The sequence below is a fragment of the Etheostoma spectabile genome, unplaced genomic scaffold (genome assembly GCF_008692095.1).
Source record: "Etheostoma spectabile isolate EspeVRDwgs_2016 unplaced genomic scaffold, UIUC_Espe_1.0 scaffold48, whole genome shotgun sequence".
Lineage (NCBI taxonomy): Eukaryota > Metazoa > Chordata > Actinopteri > Perciformes > Percidae > Etheostoma > Etheostoma spectabile.
Window position 1 is genome coordinate 840,631 of NW_022605618.1, and position 15,821 is coordinate 856,451.

The 15,821-nt window shown below is 41.7% G+C and overlaps 1 protein-coding gene across 2 annotated transcripts in view; it reads right to left on the minus strand.

Annotated features, from left to right (window-relative positions):
- Nucleotides 1-15,821, minus strand: part of LOC116686789 (anoctamin-9) — a 142,390-nt gene that overhangs the window by 16,342 nt on the left and 110,227 nt on the right. The window lies entirely within an intron of this gene.

Genomic DNA, 15,821 nt, shown 5'->3' on the forward strand with positions numbered 1-15,821 from the left:
TACTTTTGGACAGACTCGCAAGTAGTTTTAGGCTACATTAACAATGAGGCACGCAGGTCTCATGTTTTTGTTGCTAATCGAGTCCAACGAATCAGAGAAACCACAAACCCAGCCCAGTGGTACTACATTGACACTGACCAAAACCCGGCGGACCATGCTTATTAGTGTAGGTTCTGTGCCCCTCACTATTGATTCCCTACATTCCTGATGTTGCGGTTCGAAAATCTCAAACTGTAAGAAAATTGTTAAAGAAAGTCCATTCTTATGGGGTCAAAACGGAACTTAGTAAAACCTCAAATAAATGTCTGTATTCTCTTGTATTTGAACGATGAACAGAACCCAAAACCATAAGAAGAATCATCTGAAGGAATGAAAAACCATATTAAAAACAAGAAACTGAAATTGCAACCAATGCTGTAGTCATGCTTTTTTAGTTATTTTTGCTGCGGTGTATTTTTGCGATGGATAAAATTATGTTTATTTATGGCGTCATGGTGGCTTGGTGATGGGATGTTTTTATAGGTGAAACACAAAAGCTCTTTTCCTTTAATAAAAAAAGTGGACCCTCTGTTGGGATACGTCTATAAGTTGTCAGAGCATTTGAACACTAATATGAGATGTCAGTGGTAAATCAAGCATTTTGTGACGTAAATTGAAGATGTGCAATTGACGATAAAATTACTTGGGCGGTGTGGCTCGTGGGTTAGCAGCGGTTGCCGGCCAATAGGCAGGTTGGTGGTTTGACCCCGCCCCTGCAGTCATTGGCGAAGTGTCCTTGGGCAAGACACTGAACCCCGAAGTTGCCCCCGGTGCTGACGATGGAGTGTAATGTGTGTGAGTGTTTATCTGATGAGCAGGTGCACCTGTACTGCAGCCCCGGGCCGCAGTGTGTGAATGGTGAATGTCCTGTAGAGTAAAAGCGCTTATGAGCAGTGGTTAAGAATGGGAAAAGCGCTATATAAATAAGCCATTTACATTACATTGAGTTTGTTTTGCGTGCAGCGATGTCAAAAAAGTGTGTTCCGATATCAGATTTTAGTTTAGATCATTTTATTTTATGTACTTTACTTTTTTGTTAGTGTTTTTTAAATTTTAATTCCAGAGCTCAATTTAAAGGCATAATTCTAAACTTGAAAATACGTGAAAGTCAAAAGGCTCTAATTTACAACCTAATGTAGAAATCAGTGCAGATATGAGCGCCAGAAATCCTCTTACAACAGACTTATGTGGGATTCATGAATGTTTGGATACACCAGTAAAGGACCAAGGTAGTACGCTGATAAATCCAGCGGCTGGAAATGATCGTAATTTAAATATCATGCACCAATATAATTCTCGGTTTTGAGGCCTCACCCCTACTATTTAGGACCTGGCTAGACATAATCCTTGCCACCCCCTCCACTCTCTTTCCCCCCTTCCTTCTCCCCCACCCCCCAGGCTAAGAGCAGCACTTTTCAGAGGGTGGACATTGAAAACCCTGACATCGCAGTTTAATTTGCAGTAACGTGTGTCCTATTTGGCAAGCCTAAAAAACTGGTATAGGCTGTAGGAAGAATGTAGAATAGAAAGAGATCATGCTGCGGTCAACATGTTGCTGTATTAAATCCAACTCCAGCTGAAAAGTTTATTTAATTTATACATCCTGGACATATGTATACTCCTTAAATGTAAATATAAAGGCGATATGGCAATCTCTTAGGCCTACATGTAGGTGTACCTATTATTAAATAAAAACACACGATAGTGGAGTAATGCATTTTTTTTAATTTTACTTGGGTTTCGTGAGTAAAAGCAGTTGTGAGAGATGCGCGGTTGTCCTTTTTCTGAGCCAACAGTCCAAATGTAGACTAAACCACAAGCACCGTGGTGGTGGGTTTGCGTCTACTGGGACGTTGATCGGTTCATAGAGGTCTTCTCCAAAGAGCTAGTCGGCCATTGTTGAGAAGTGATCAATATGATGACTTCTCTGTTTCCTGTACATGCTGCACCGCAAGTCCCCCTGACTTGGCGTTACACAAGGTCGGCCAGACTTGAGCTTTTTTCGCAGCCTACGCCACTTTAAATAAGCCTAAATGCCGAACTGTGCATAGGAATAGCGTACACCCCCCTATGCCTGTTTAAGTATACGTCGTTTCATAAATGAGACCAAGGTCTACTGACTGCTGTTTTCTGTAGCTTGTATCTACATATCACAGTCTTATTATGGACATAAAGATTTCTAAATGAAAGTCATTTCATCTGCATGTTACGCTCTTTTAAGCACTTGATTAGAGGCAGAGGAAATCTGTGTAATTAAAGCTTATAGAGCGGTCCATATCATGCTAATCTTAGGTTATAATTGTATTTTGAGGTTGTACCAGAATAGGTTTACATGGTTTAATTTTCAAATTGTGTTCTCTCCTCTTTTCAACACTGTGTCTTGGGTCTCTGTTTTTAGTTACAGAGTGAGACATCTCGCTTGTTTTAGCTAAGAATGAGACATCTCACTTGCTATAATAGGGCCTCTGCGCATAGCCTAGAGTAGATCACATCAGATAGATCAGGGAGAATTCTTCTAACTGAGGGCACGCGTGTGAATCCCTGCAGAACCAGGGACATAGAAGTAGTTCGTTTGAAAGTTTTATGGTCAACTAGTGTGTGTTGTAGCAGTGTTTTGCCATGAGAACGAGCCTAGTCTGCTAGCGCTGCATGCTATGGTTCGGCACCCTCATCGCGGCTAATGACGTTGAAGAGACCGGAGGCTGAAGGCATGAGAACAGTCAAAAAACCGATCTCACTCAAAACAGCATGGATTTTCCAAGTTTGTATGCAGGGGGAAGCACCAGAGACACAAAATAATACCTCATATCCCCCCAAAAAGTGATTATTTTTTTTTAAATGGCGAACTTAATGTGGTAAGTTGGATTCAGCTTGATTGTGTGTGTTGAAGGAGGAACTGATTCTGGGGAAATAGTCAATGATCCAAACTGTCCAACCCAAACCCCAGGTCACACACTATACCTGCGCAGCATCTGGTCCTCATTCTAGTTTACCCCAACTAACTCTATGGTAAGGACACACACACACAAGGGGCGGCGGGACTCAGTGGAGAAGCGGTTCATGCAATCCGGAAGGTTGGTGGTACGATCCCCGCCCCGGCGTCATTGCGAAGTGTCCTTGGGCAAGACACTGAACCCCGAGTTGCTCCCGGTTGGACACGGAGTGTAATGTCGGTGTGAGTGTTTATCTGATGAGCAGGGCGGCTGGCACCTGTCGGCAGCCCGGACCACAGTGTATGAAGTGTGTGAATGGTGAATGTTTCCTGTAGATGTTAAAAAGCGCTTTGACGTTTTAGCTGGAAAAGCGCTAATAAATACGCACATTTACATTGACATTTTACACACAGCCACACAACACACACACACACACACACACACACACACAAACACACACACACACACAACACAAACACCAGTGTCAGGAGAGAAAAAGCAACATGTTGGTGATGATTTTGTTCAGCTGATGCGTCATCGGTGTCCGCTATGCCCTGGTGGTGTTTGAGTGGTTGCAGCCCCCGTGATGTCTGGAGGCAAATGGGAATTTATCAAGGACCATGCCCAACATTGTGGCTGTGATACTTGGAGCTGTGCTGCACGATCTTCCATACAGATCATGACCAGGGGTATGTATACCTGTATATAATCCAAGGCTCAGATTCACACAATGTTGCTTGAATAGACAGAACAAGAAAAGACACCTTATTCCTAAGTTGGGAGTATAAAACATTATTTCAAGATCACACCAGATAAGCAGCCGGAAGGTTTGCTTTGTTTTGTTTTGTTGTTTATTGGGTTATTTATCATTAGGAACCTTCAAATATTAGCCATTCCACAGGCAATGAATGCTTATAACTGCAACACTATCTGCATTGTTTTAAGTTATGAGTGAACAAAGTTCCATATGGCAGTATTACGAGCCCAGGTGCTAAGTGCAGCAGGCAATTAAATGGTGACAGAGGGATTTAAATGAATTTGAGTTAAATGTTTAATGGCATACTACAAACTCCAGGCTCAAGATTGAAAGGAGCTTGGTGTCACAAGTTCACTTGAATTACATTTTATTCACCAACATTTGAATCATTATGCCAGCAGTATCTAATGGTGGTTAGCATGAGAGGCCGAAGACACTGCTAGGGCTGGAGCTCCATGAAAGCGCAGCCATAGAGGAGTGGTCTGGCGGGGGCTCTTGGACATAGACGCCCCACTCAAGAGGCTGACAAAGAAGGTGCTGGCCTGGTCAGCCAACAATGCAATGCTGTCAGATCCCCTGCCCCTTTTTGATCAATGCCGGGAGGTCAAGAAACAAAGGCGGAGGTGGAAAGCCGCTGCCGTGGGGCTCCTGAACGCTTGCGAGACAGAGAGAGCAGCAGTGCCAGGGACTGTATTTACCCAAGTTTGAGCCCAGTGCCTACGCTTGAATGCGTTATGTCGATTGCAAAGTCGTGTGCGGGTAGATCGGCATTACATTAAAAAAAATTAAAAAAAGACGTCAGCCTCTCATCCATCCTCACTATGACATTTGTCACTTGATTGCATATAGGGACAACAGTCTAACGTCTGATTTTTTGTCAGCCACTAATCCATCGCATATGACATTGTACTTATTGACATATAGGACAACTGAGCTACGTCTGTCTATAGACATAGGGTCAGCTGATGTGCAGCAGCAGCCAGCAAAATTTCAGGCAGCTAGCGAGTTGCCCAGTTAGCCGAGCTAAGTATTTCTACAAACGTAAACAAAGGCATACAAATAAATGAGGGGGAACGGACCAAGTAAAGAAGCCAAAAACCTACCACTTCCGTACAGATTTTTTACAATGTTTTTTTAAGTGCGTTTGCTCATCTGCAAATTACCATTGCTATTAGACATGTGGAGAGGAATATCAGGACTGTTCATAAAAAGCTACGACAGCTTACTTCCCTCCGGCGAAAAGCGGAACTGAGAAGAGAAAGGTGAAAGAACTAAATACCGTTGTCCCTGGACAGCAGTCTTTTTTCTCACCGCTACCACAAAAGCAAGACCGCCAACAAGCATTATTACCTGTGAGTCTACACAACATTGTTAAACACAAGAAAATCCTTCCAAGATGGAGAGGTGCTAGCATGCATTTGTTTGATGGAAAACGCCAATTGTACTCAAGAGTTTAAAAAAAAACATGACACGTATCTCAATCAAATATCTCCAGCTGTCAAGAAGTACAATAACACAGCGCTGTGAGGCAATGGCCGAGGTGTGACCGAGCAACTTGAAGAGATATTGCGGACTGTAGTGTTTCTAACGGCAATTAGACTAGTTCAGACGTGAGTGGACACAGCCAGCTGTACATTTTTATTTGTAGGTGTTAACCGATATAGCTGCAAAAGAAGATCTGGTAACAGTACTGCCCATAAAAGAACACACGGACATTTTTTTCAGTCTTCACAAACTATATTGAGAAAATCAGCTTCAGTGTGCCAAATTGGTGTCCATCACCAAGGCCGATGGTGGCCGCCCCAAATGGATTTATTGCAAGTGCAGGGAGTGATGGTGCCTTCCCCCAATTCTCAATTACCACTGCGGAATACACCAACAAGCGCAAAAAAAAAGCTCACAGAAAAGAGATAACAGTCCTCAGGATTTTGCTGCTTTTTTTGAGATGGTGCGCCCAAAAAGCCTGATGTTGAGGGAGATTTTGTTAAAAGTTGCGAAAAAGTTGCAATGTTTTTGTATAGTTTTTAAAAAAAGGAAAAGGAAACCTGTTTTGGATGGAGAATACAAAATGACTCTAGGCTGAGTTTCCTAGGAACCTTACCAATAAGTGAAAGGATGCGGGCAAATGAAAATTGTGGACTAGTGGATTGAAGACAAAAAACAATTTATTGAATTAATCAAATTGAACATGTCTGTCAGTGCGGTTGATCTTTACATTGTTAGTTAATTCCTATCTGGCACTGGGGCTGGGAAACGATTCCTAAAGGTTTAAAAAAGCACTTTTTGAGACCTTACTTAATGCCACTACATAAAGAGGATAGCTGTCCTCAATTTGCCTGTTTACATCACATGGGGGTGCGTGCGTTGTCAGTTGGGGAATCAGCAGCCCCTTCCTCTGCAGAGAGCCGACAGATTGAAACAGCGACTTTCAGCGAACATTGTTAGAGTAAAAATTGTTACAGGTACCCATTGATGTTAAAATACACCTGTTGGCAGGACAGTCTGAAATGTTTGCACGATATTTCGCTGTAAATGTTGTTGGAAGGAATGAGAGATATTGACGTCACAAAGCACGCGGTCTTCATATCAAAAAAAACAAAGAAAATTAATTGGCGATGACGTGGGAGTCAACAAGTTCTCTGTCCCGACTTGGTCATTGGCTCTCAGGCTCACATATGATACAAAGTCTGGCAGCGTGGGACCTGCGGGATGGTTTAATTTGCGGCAAGTTACGGGATTGGTCACCCCAAAATTGCGGGTTGCAACAAATTAGCGGTGATTGTTTGAATTTGCGCCCCTGCATTGGCAGATTGGACATCGTGAAATCCTAGAGGACTGAGATAACTGGCAGGTGGAAAACCACCAACGATTGCCTGTTCATTTGCCGACCAGATAGCTTCAAAGGACTGCTGTTCAGTGTGCTCTGGAGAAGGCAGACTGTGACCACAAGGGAAAGCCTCGGGATCCCCAGGCGGAGCGGGTGGTTAAGCCACACCAGAGATAAGAAAAAACTTTTTGCCAACACCAGGAAGGCATGTAACCCATCTACTCTTCTCCCAGGGAGATCAGGACATAACCTGATCCACATCTGCCAGTGTACAAACCTCTGGTCTGCCAAAGCAGCCAAACTGTCCCCACACTGTGAGAGATGATTAATGAGGCCTGTGAGCCTTAAAAGGACGTTGGAACACAACTATGTGGGATATACTCTGTGACGCTCATGGGGAGGACATTGACCGGTCTCACACATTGTCTAACAGATGACATCAATTTCTGTGTGGAAAATGTTGTACGGAACGGGACTGTACGGTGTGTCCCAACAAAAAAACAGGGATTACTCCGATATAAACGACTCTTCTTGAAGAAAATAAGAGAAACTCAAGAGATACAGGGGGAACTGAGAGGGAAGATCAGAGGAGGGAAAGCAACGTACAGGAGAAAGAGGGAGGATCAGCTGCAGCGTAAAGACACAAGGAGGGCTGGGAAAAGCTTTAAAACCGCAAACACTCTCCACCTTACTGTGTGAAACATCATGGGTATGGACATGATATGGTTAAAACAGATAGGTTAAAGTACTTGGGGTGATCTGAAAAATAAGCTGCACTGACTGACAACACCCCAGCAATTTACAAAAAAGGCCAGAGCAGACTGTAGCGGCTTGAGGAGAACTTAGTTCTTTTGGGTGGCAGGGGCACTCCTGACTACATTTTATGACTATGAATCCGCTGGGGCAATGGATTGTAGTAGCAGACAGGAAAAGACTAAGCAGGCCGATTAAGAAGGCCAGCTCCATCTTGTGCCGCTGATGCCGTGGAGGTGGTGGGAGGAGCAGGAGGATAGTGGCTAATTTATCCTCCATGTTGGACGTCCCTCCACACCCCAGGCAGGGGACACTCTGACAGTACTGAACTGAACAGCTCCTTAAGTGACAGGCTGCTGACCCTGCGCTGAATCAACAGCGAGATAACCCAGGTCTTCCGCCTGCGGACTGTCAGACACTACAATCAGCACTGACTCCCAGTAGACCATATGGACAAAACACACACACCAGGACTGATAAAAATGTGCAATAAAGCAATGACTGGCCAATACGTAAATACATTTAACTCCCCCCCCATTTTAATATTTATTCTCTTTAATGTATTATTATTGTGTGTTAACAGGTGTCTTCACTTTCTTTTATCCTTGCTGCAGCAACAGCAGCAACAGTGTGAATTAATCCCCATTGTGGGTTTAATAAAGGATTTGGAAAAATGGTCATCTGCTCCAGGAGGCCCACTGCAATGTTTATGTGACTTTACAATGATCATGCAGCTACAAGATGAGGTTTAGGGAAACCTGTATCTGTTGCGATGTGGCATTTTCCTCCCAATGTGGATCACATTCGGCTGATTGTGTAGGTGTGGTTTGGGAAGCCTCTAGAGTAATTTGATGGTAGAAGTAGACACAGTAGATTGCAAGAGCATTGTATGATTTGCACAGGTACCGCTAGTAGAATGGATGTATGATATGATAAAGGCAATGCATTAACTGTGCTCGCAGTTGAGATATTTGAAGTAAAATGAAAATTTAGGGATTTGAAACTTTATAGACTTTAATACTAATTAATTGTTGGACGTTCTACTAGACAGTTATTCGTGGTATACTGGTATGTGTGGCATGGTCCATACGCAATTCATTGTCTGCCGCATTTTACTAGAGTTCGTTAAAAGGCATGAAAACATGTTGAAATTGTGTTGAACCCTGTCTGCCTGACCAACAATGTAATAACTATGAAATCATGTCCTTCTTTGTCTCTTCTGTCAACATCACTGATAGGTCAACAGAGGGTTGTCCCTCAAGCTGTGTGAAATAGGTGAGAACAAAGTAGGTTACTGATTGATATGTTTGTAGCAGGTCTGTAGCAGGTAGACACACATGCATAATAGATGTAGAAAAGCATCAAATTAAGCCTAAAAGTGCCATGCTTGCCACCATCTTCTATGTTGACACTTATGTACAACCATCATTAATAGATGTTAATTGAAGTTAATTATCATTAACTTAATTGTCATTTAACTGTTAGCAAAAGTCATTTTACGTTTACAACAATCTCACTGCAGCCAGCTAGCTAGTACTTTCTTCTTCTGAGTGTGGTGAAGCCCGCTTGCGGTGTGAGACTCATGTTCAGGCTATCTCAACCATGACCACTCTTGTACATAAACTACCTAGCCACTTTGGGAATTTAAAGGAAGTAAAAGTTAAAAAGTCGCCACAAACCTGTGTGTGTATATATATAGTATTAATATATATATATAATTATATATATATACTATATATATATATAGTAATATATATGTGTGTGTGTGGTGGTAATGTATGTGTTGAATATATATATATATATTATTATAGTTGTGTATGACTATCATGCAATTCTATTCAGTATTTTGAAATACCCTTAGTTAGACACCTTTTTTTGAAACTGGACGTAGTACACGTGTCCCTTAGGATGAACTTCACCAAGTCCATCACCGTCAGCTCGATCTAAGCCGTTTGAATGTATGTACTGTCGGCTGATTGGACCACAAGATGCTGTGACACACTATTGAGAATGAGATTGCTTATTGATTTCTTGAGATACAAATCATGATTGTGATTCGAGACAACGGCCTAAATAAAAGCAAAGAACAGCTGTGCCGTTCTATAGATTAAAACAATAAAGTCGACTCAGAATCTAACTACATTCTAATTTTGAATTTGAGACTAAATCAAATAATAAAGACATTTTCATATGCTCTTTGTGTTTGTTGAATTCAGAGAAGACAAACCGTTTGCTGCAACAGAGAGGAGCTTACATGAAGATGTTCACATTCCGTTTTCACTCTCTTCTATTCCCTCTTCTATGGGGCCTTTTCCTCGGCAGGTACGTCTGTCGCTGTCTTTCCTGCCTTTATTTCTTTATTTCCATTACTTCCTCCTGGTATTTTTTTCCCTTCCTTGCTCTTTCTTCCTTCCTTCTTTCCTTCTTTATTCTTAGTTCCATTTTTGACTTTTTGCTTCTTTAACATTACTTGTTTTCTTTAAGGTTTATTTATTTATTTTAACATAGACAATGAAGCAGAGCATGCTTTATGTGTGTCGACACACCAACCTGGAATCTCAGTACAGAGGTAGCAATGGGGATCCATGGGCACTTGTGTCTTCAAATAGTTGTGAATTTTTTGCCATGGACTATCTTACTGTGTTTTTACTTCATCAAAGTTACAAAGGCAACTTTTGCCAAAAATGTCTTGTGTGTGTTGGTAGCACTTGCCAAACCATGCAAGCTGGTGTAACTAAGGGTAAGGTCATGTTGCAGCCAGCTCTGTCTGTGCAACGATGACATACAGATGACGTTGCAGTACCAGAAGCCCATGTACAATGGTAGAACTCCCCCACTGGATAACTAGAGCAGCCAGTTTAAAATTGGTTTCTCTCTCTCTTTAGGTTTAGCTTAGCCTTTAGCTGTAGCATTAGCGTGGCGTCTGTTGAAACCATAACAACTCTGGCTTTCAGCTGCGTCATCCCGCCATAGATATCTCTACAAAGATACTGTCAGAGTTCACTCAAGCATCACGCCTTTCCGTGAGACACAAGCATTTCAAGCAGGCCACGGCCACACCGGTATTTCTCACGCTGAGGAGGCAAAACCTGTCCACAAGTTCCCGCCAGCCTGTATCGTTTGCCCCTGTGTTAAACCGTCTCAGCCACCCGATACGTGATAATAGTTAGCAAAATAGATATAAAACCGTTCAGATCTATGTGCGCTAACACACTGAGAGGTAAGTTGGACAAAATTTGTTTCTAGTCGTGTATGTTTTGATAGTTGTTTTTTTGTTTGAACCACAAAGGATAAATAACAATGGAAAAACCCCTTTTTTCGTTTGTGTTCAAAACCAAAAACAAAGAAACGGTAAAAAAGAGCCGTTCTGCCGTTTTGGTTTCTGAATTCAAAAAACAAAAAAGACTAACCAAATTCAAATAACGGTTCGTTTGTGGTTTTTTGAAATTCATATTTTCATTTCTTGTTTTAAGATCTACACTAAAAGAAAGACAGGTGTGCGAAGGGAACCGGAGGACGGCAATAGTAAATATAGCCTTATATAAATAAAGCCAAGCTTTTAGAAGGGCGTAATATGCAACACTAACGTTATACCAGAGTAACGTTAGAAGGAAAAAAATACAACAAATAGGGCTGATTTGCAACTGGACCAAAAGAAATATGCTAGCAAAGTAGTTTAGTACAGTTGTAATATCTGCCATACATGTAAAACATCACCAGCCACGTTTAAGAGCGCATTGGTTGGGCAATACAGTCGGTAAGATTAGGGTTGGTTACTGTTAGCCGCTCTATTATATAATTAAATTAATATTTAATTGTGGTTTCCACGTAATGTACCATCAAGGGCAGTTCAAAAAATTACAAGACAGACCAGTAGGTGTAGTGTTCGCAGTATAATAGCACACTTGTAAATCGACAACATTATGAGGAGAAAGAGTCATTTGGTGAGTAGGCTAATGCTTAAAACAGCAGGGCTAAGAAATAGGATTGTGAAGCACCAGTTAATGAAAAAATGGAAAGTGGTTTAGATAGCCAAACTGACAGAACATAAAAACTTAATTTCTATATTATCCCATATGATAGTAGACGCAAACATAGCAGGCATGGTGCCAACACCTACGGGTCTGTTTTTGTAATTGTTTTGGAACTGCCCTGATGGTACGGTGGAAAACCCCATTATTCATTAAATATTAATTTATAAATGATATGCGCCTAACAGCATTCAGCACACACAGTTCTTTAGGGTACCCTATAATTACCAATGTATGGAACCAAACAATTCAATTTTCAATTTTTCAATGGGCTCATTAAACGGGGCGGGTGATATGTACGGGATAGGCACAATATTAAATAACGGAATAAACTAGGGCTACGGTAGCTAACATATTTCTTTCGGTCCAGGTCAATAAGAAGAATGTTATTTTTTTGTTTATTTTTTTTCTACGTTACTCGGGATAAAGTTAGTGCTGCATACTATGACGTTCTAAAAGATTGTTCTTTTATCATATAGGGCTATATTTACTATTACTTCCGGGGTCCACTTAGGCCCACCTTCTTTCTTTGTACGTAGATCTTCAAACGGGAAAAAAAATAGGAATACAAAAAAAACAAAAAACGGACCGTTATTTGAACCCGGACGTTATTTGAACTGGGACCCGTTATTCTTTTTACCGTTCGTGTTTTTGGTTTGAAACGACAAACTTTTTTTTCTCATTGTATTTTGTTTTGTGGTTGGCAAACGAAAAAAACAAATAGCAAAATCTACACGGACCTTCTAGTTACAGTCCATTACACCTTCTGGTGCACAAGGTTCCAGCAGGGAGACCCCAAACTTCCCTTTCCAGAGCCCATTACACCAGATGGTATGAAGGTTTTTTGCAATTGCAAATTTTTTTTACAAGCGCAAATTGTAACATACAAGTTCAGATTGGACATCGTATTCTACAAGCTCTCCCTTCTGCACCATATGTTACCTCATAATAAACCTGTTAACAGCATGGTACCATAGGCTAGTTTGAAAAGGCTACACAACACACACACCACACACACACACCACACACACACAACACACAACACACAACAACACACACCACACACACACACACACACATACACACACGCACACAACATATTTAAACCATTCTACTAACCTGGACACACTTAGTGCCGCTATACACTTCCAAGTCAGTAGATGACGCTATCCTGTGTGGTGTGTGCTGGTGTGTGTGTGTGTGTGGGTGTGTGTATATATTATATATATATATATATATATATACACATAATACATACATACATACATACATAACATAAATACAACATACAGTCTATGCTCTTAACTCTGTTGTCGTGAGCAATCGCTAAAAATCTGTGCTCTCTTTTATTAAGGAACAGGTAGCCTACTGCAAACTCACTTTTTCATCATTTAGCTTTCATCAGCATATTATCGAATCTGGGAACTGTATGCGGTTGTATGCGTTTGAGAAATAAACAACTTTGCCTAGCACACGTAAAATACGTGCTCTCGTTGATTTCACGTTTTCCTACGTGACGCAGTGCTTCTAGTCCGTGTTGTAGACATGTGCGCCAGTCCTAGTGCCCCCTAGGTATGGTGCCGATAACAGTACCAAAACGTTTGGTCTATAGGCTAATGTCATTCCTATACCACAATCTACACGGGTTTCAAGTAGAATTCACCCGTCTAATATAAGGCAAAAGTTGCATGTTACGTCGACAAGAAAGGGTATTTTGTTCATCAAAAAACTGCTTGAAAAACCGTTTGAATTATTTGATATTATTTTTATGTGGGTAGGGAGCCTGCCTCACTAGACATCCGGGGTGCTCACTACGTCCATTGCGATATACAGTGATCGCGAAGGCAGTGGGGTTAGTGCAGGCATAAAAAACAAAATAAAGATGTCAGCCTATCATCTCCTCACTATGACACTTACTATTAGTCACTGATTGACCATACAGGCACAACCAGTCTAACGCTGTCTTTATCCACATGGGTCAGCACGCATGCGCATGCCAGCAGCGGCAAACTTCAGCAAGCATATAGGTTGCGAGGTGCCTAGGTAGTTATTTTCTAATAATCTCAAAGGTATAAAAATGAGTGGCCGGGAGCGGCACCAAGTAAGAAGCCAAACAAAACCTACCAAGTCCATACTGAATGGGAGAAGGACTTTTTTTCACATGTAATATCAAAGTGCATTTGCCCCATTTTCAAATATACCATTGCTATTGCGGAATTTTGGGACTGTTTCATAAAAGCTACAACAATGACTTCCCTACGGAAGTGAACTGAGAAGGAGAAAGGTGAAAAAAATTAAAAAAAATTCCAGTTGTCTGGACAGCAGGCCTTTTTCTCACCGTTAACACAAAAGCAAGACCGCAACCAAAGTATCGTTCGTGTAAATCACGTCATCGTTAAACACAAGAAATCCTTCCGAGCGGATAGATTGATTAAAGAGGCATTTGTGAAGAGTGGTCTGATTCGTTGTTTCACGTTAATGCATCCCAACGAAAATTGCAACATTTGTGCGCGAAGCGGCAGCACATGAGTTGAAAAACTTTTCAGAACCTCAATCAGAACTGGAGACACAAGGGAAGGGTATGCGCACACTTGACAGTGGACGTACATGGCAGATTGAAAGCATCTGAAGACTTAACAATGGTTTCAAGCCGTTGAAGTCATTGGAGCCAGTAGTTACATTCAGTGCTACCCTTTTTGGGAAGATGTGAGGTGGATTACTTGCATCAAAAATTGCAACAAGTGTCATCTGAACTTGTCGGAGTGCGGAAGGTCCGACACGCAAGCTGACATTGAGCTCAAGTTCTCGGGCTCATGGGACAGTTTGGAACTTGCTGACAGAGGAAGTACCCAAACATGAGGAAAGATGCTACTCCTTGCGCATTGTTCGCCTCCACGTATTATGTGAGTCAGCCTTTTCCCCCATGAGATATTTAGGTCCTGATAATCATTGGGAATGTGGCTTGAGGCTAAACTCTCGCAGCTACTGTCCGGACACATGCATTCCTGGTGATTACATCAGTGCAGTCGTCAGAGTGAGGTGATGACAACCAAAAATGTACAGTTGTAGTGTGCAGAGGGTAATGCAATTATACAAGGTACACCAAATTATATTGTTCGTATGAATTTTCCAAATATTTATAAAATATATGTGAAGTAAATATGTTTTGATTTTTGTAGGAGAGTTAGCTAGATCATTTTGACTTGGTCATTTAAAAGTAGATCGCAAAGCTGGAAAAAAACTGTGGTCACCCCTTGTAGCTATTTCATTGGTAAAGGCAATTAGGAGGAGCAGCAGCAGCAGGTGTGTCCAAAAATGGCAGCCACATTGACGTATTGCTTAAATGAACAGTGGCGGCCGAAAGCGGTATCTACCTTTCTTTCTATCTACTATCTTTCTTTTAACTGTCAATGGATCTACGCCAAGCCCTCTTCTCTTTTGTCCAAATATGGCGACGGTCACAAATGGTGTTGTTTTTCTCAGATTGCTATGTGTTTACTGTGTATACTATGTAAGTTGAGATGGCGACAACCTCATGATTGAAAGATCAGACTTTTCTACAGTATGTATAATAATCGTCTCCAGCCGTAGTTTGTTGATGTGAAGCTAATGTGTCATTTCACAGGAATAAACGGCATCCAGGGAACTATGTGCGAATTGCGGGATGGCGAACTGGAGGAGGTGGGAGATGTGAGGACCCTTTTTAGCTTTAAGTCAGTTATACAGCATACAGTACACAGTAACTAACCCTTAGATGGTTCTGTGTGTGTGTACAGTGCCATCCTAGTGGTTGTTTGACGACTCTTCATCCAGATTGGGCTGTGATCATGATGCCAAAACAGACTCTCAACAACATCGTGAGTTTACGGGGCAGTGAGTTTCATTCTTAAGGCTGTGTTTTTAATTCAACATCCTGAAGGCAGGAGTGGTGATTAAGCAGTGTCCAATTTACATAGTGACAACTCCGAACTCTTTGGAAAAACAAAGTGTAAACGTCTCTGACTTTATTCATGTGAAAATTTTGTTTTCCAGTGAGGTGAAGAGCTGTCTGGCAGAAACCACGCAAGAAGCTGGAGAGGAGTGTGGGTCACGTTACAGGAAGGCATGCGTGATGAACAAGCTGTGTTGACCGTGTGGCTGTTGTGCCGGCTGCAAAATTCGAGCCTGGCCTGAGTTAATAACCCTGGCAACACGGTGCCTTCAGTCTGTGTTCAATGAGTACTTGGCGATGTGTAGGTCCATAGTTCTCCTGACCCCTCTATACCTTAAACTTGACTCACTAGTTTGAAGGTTGATAGTGGTCTTGCACAAAGTCCGACCGTACAGTACCCTGAATAAGGACAGTCAGCAATAGTGTTAGGGTTAGTGGTGTTAGTAGGTTTCATTAGGGGTTAGAGTAGGTTTGAAAAAGACGGGTACACTCAACGAACATGGTACATATGATTTCAAGTGTAAAACGTAATATAAAACTCCTCATGAAA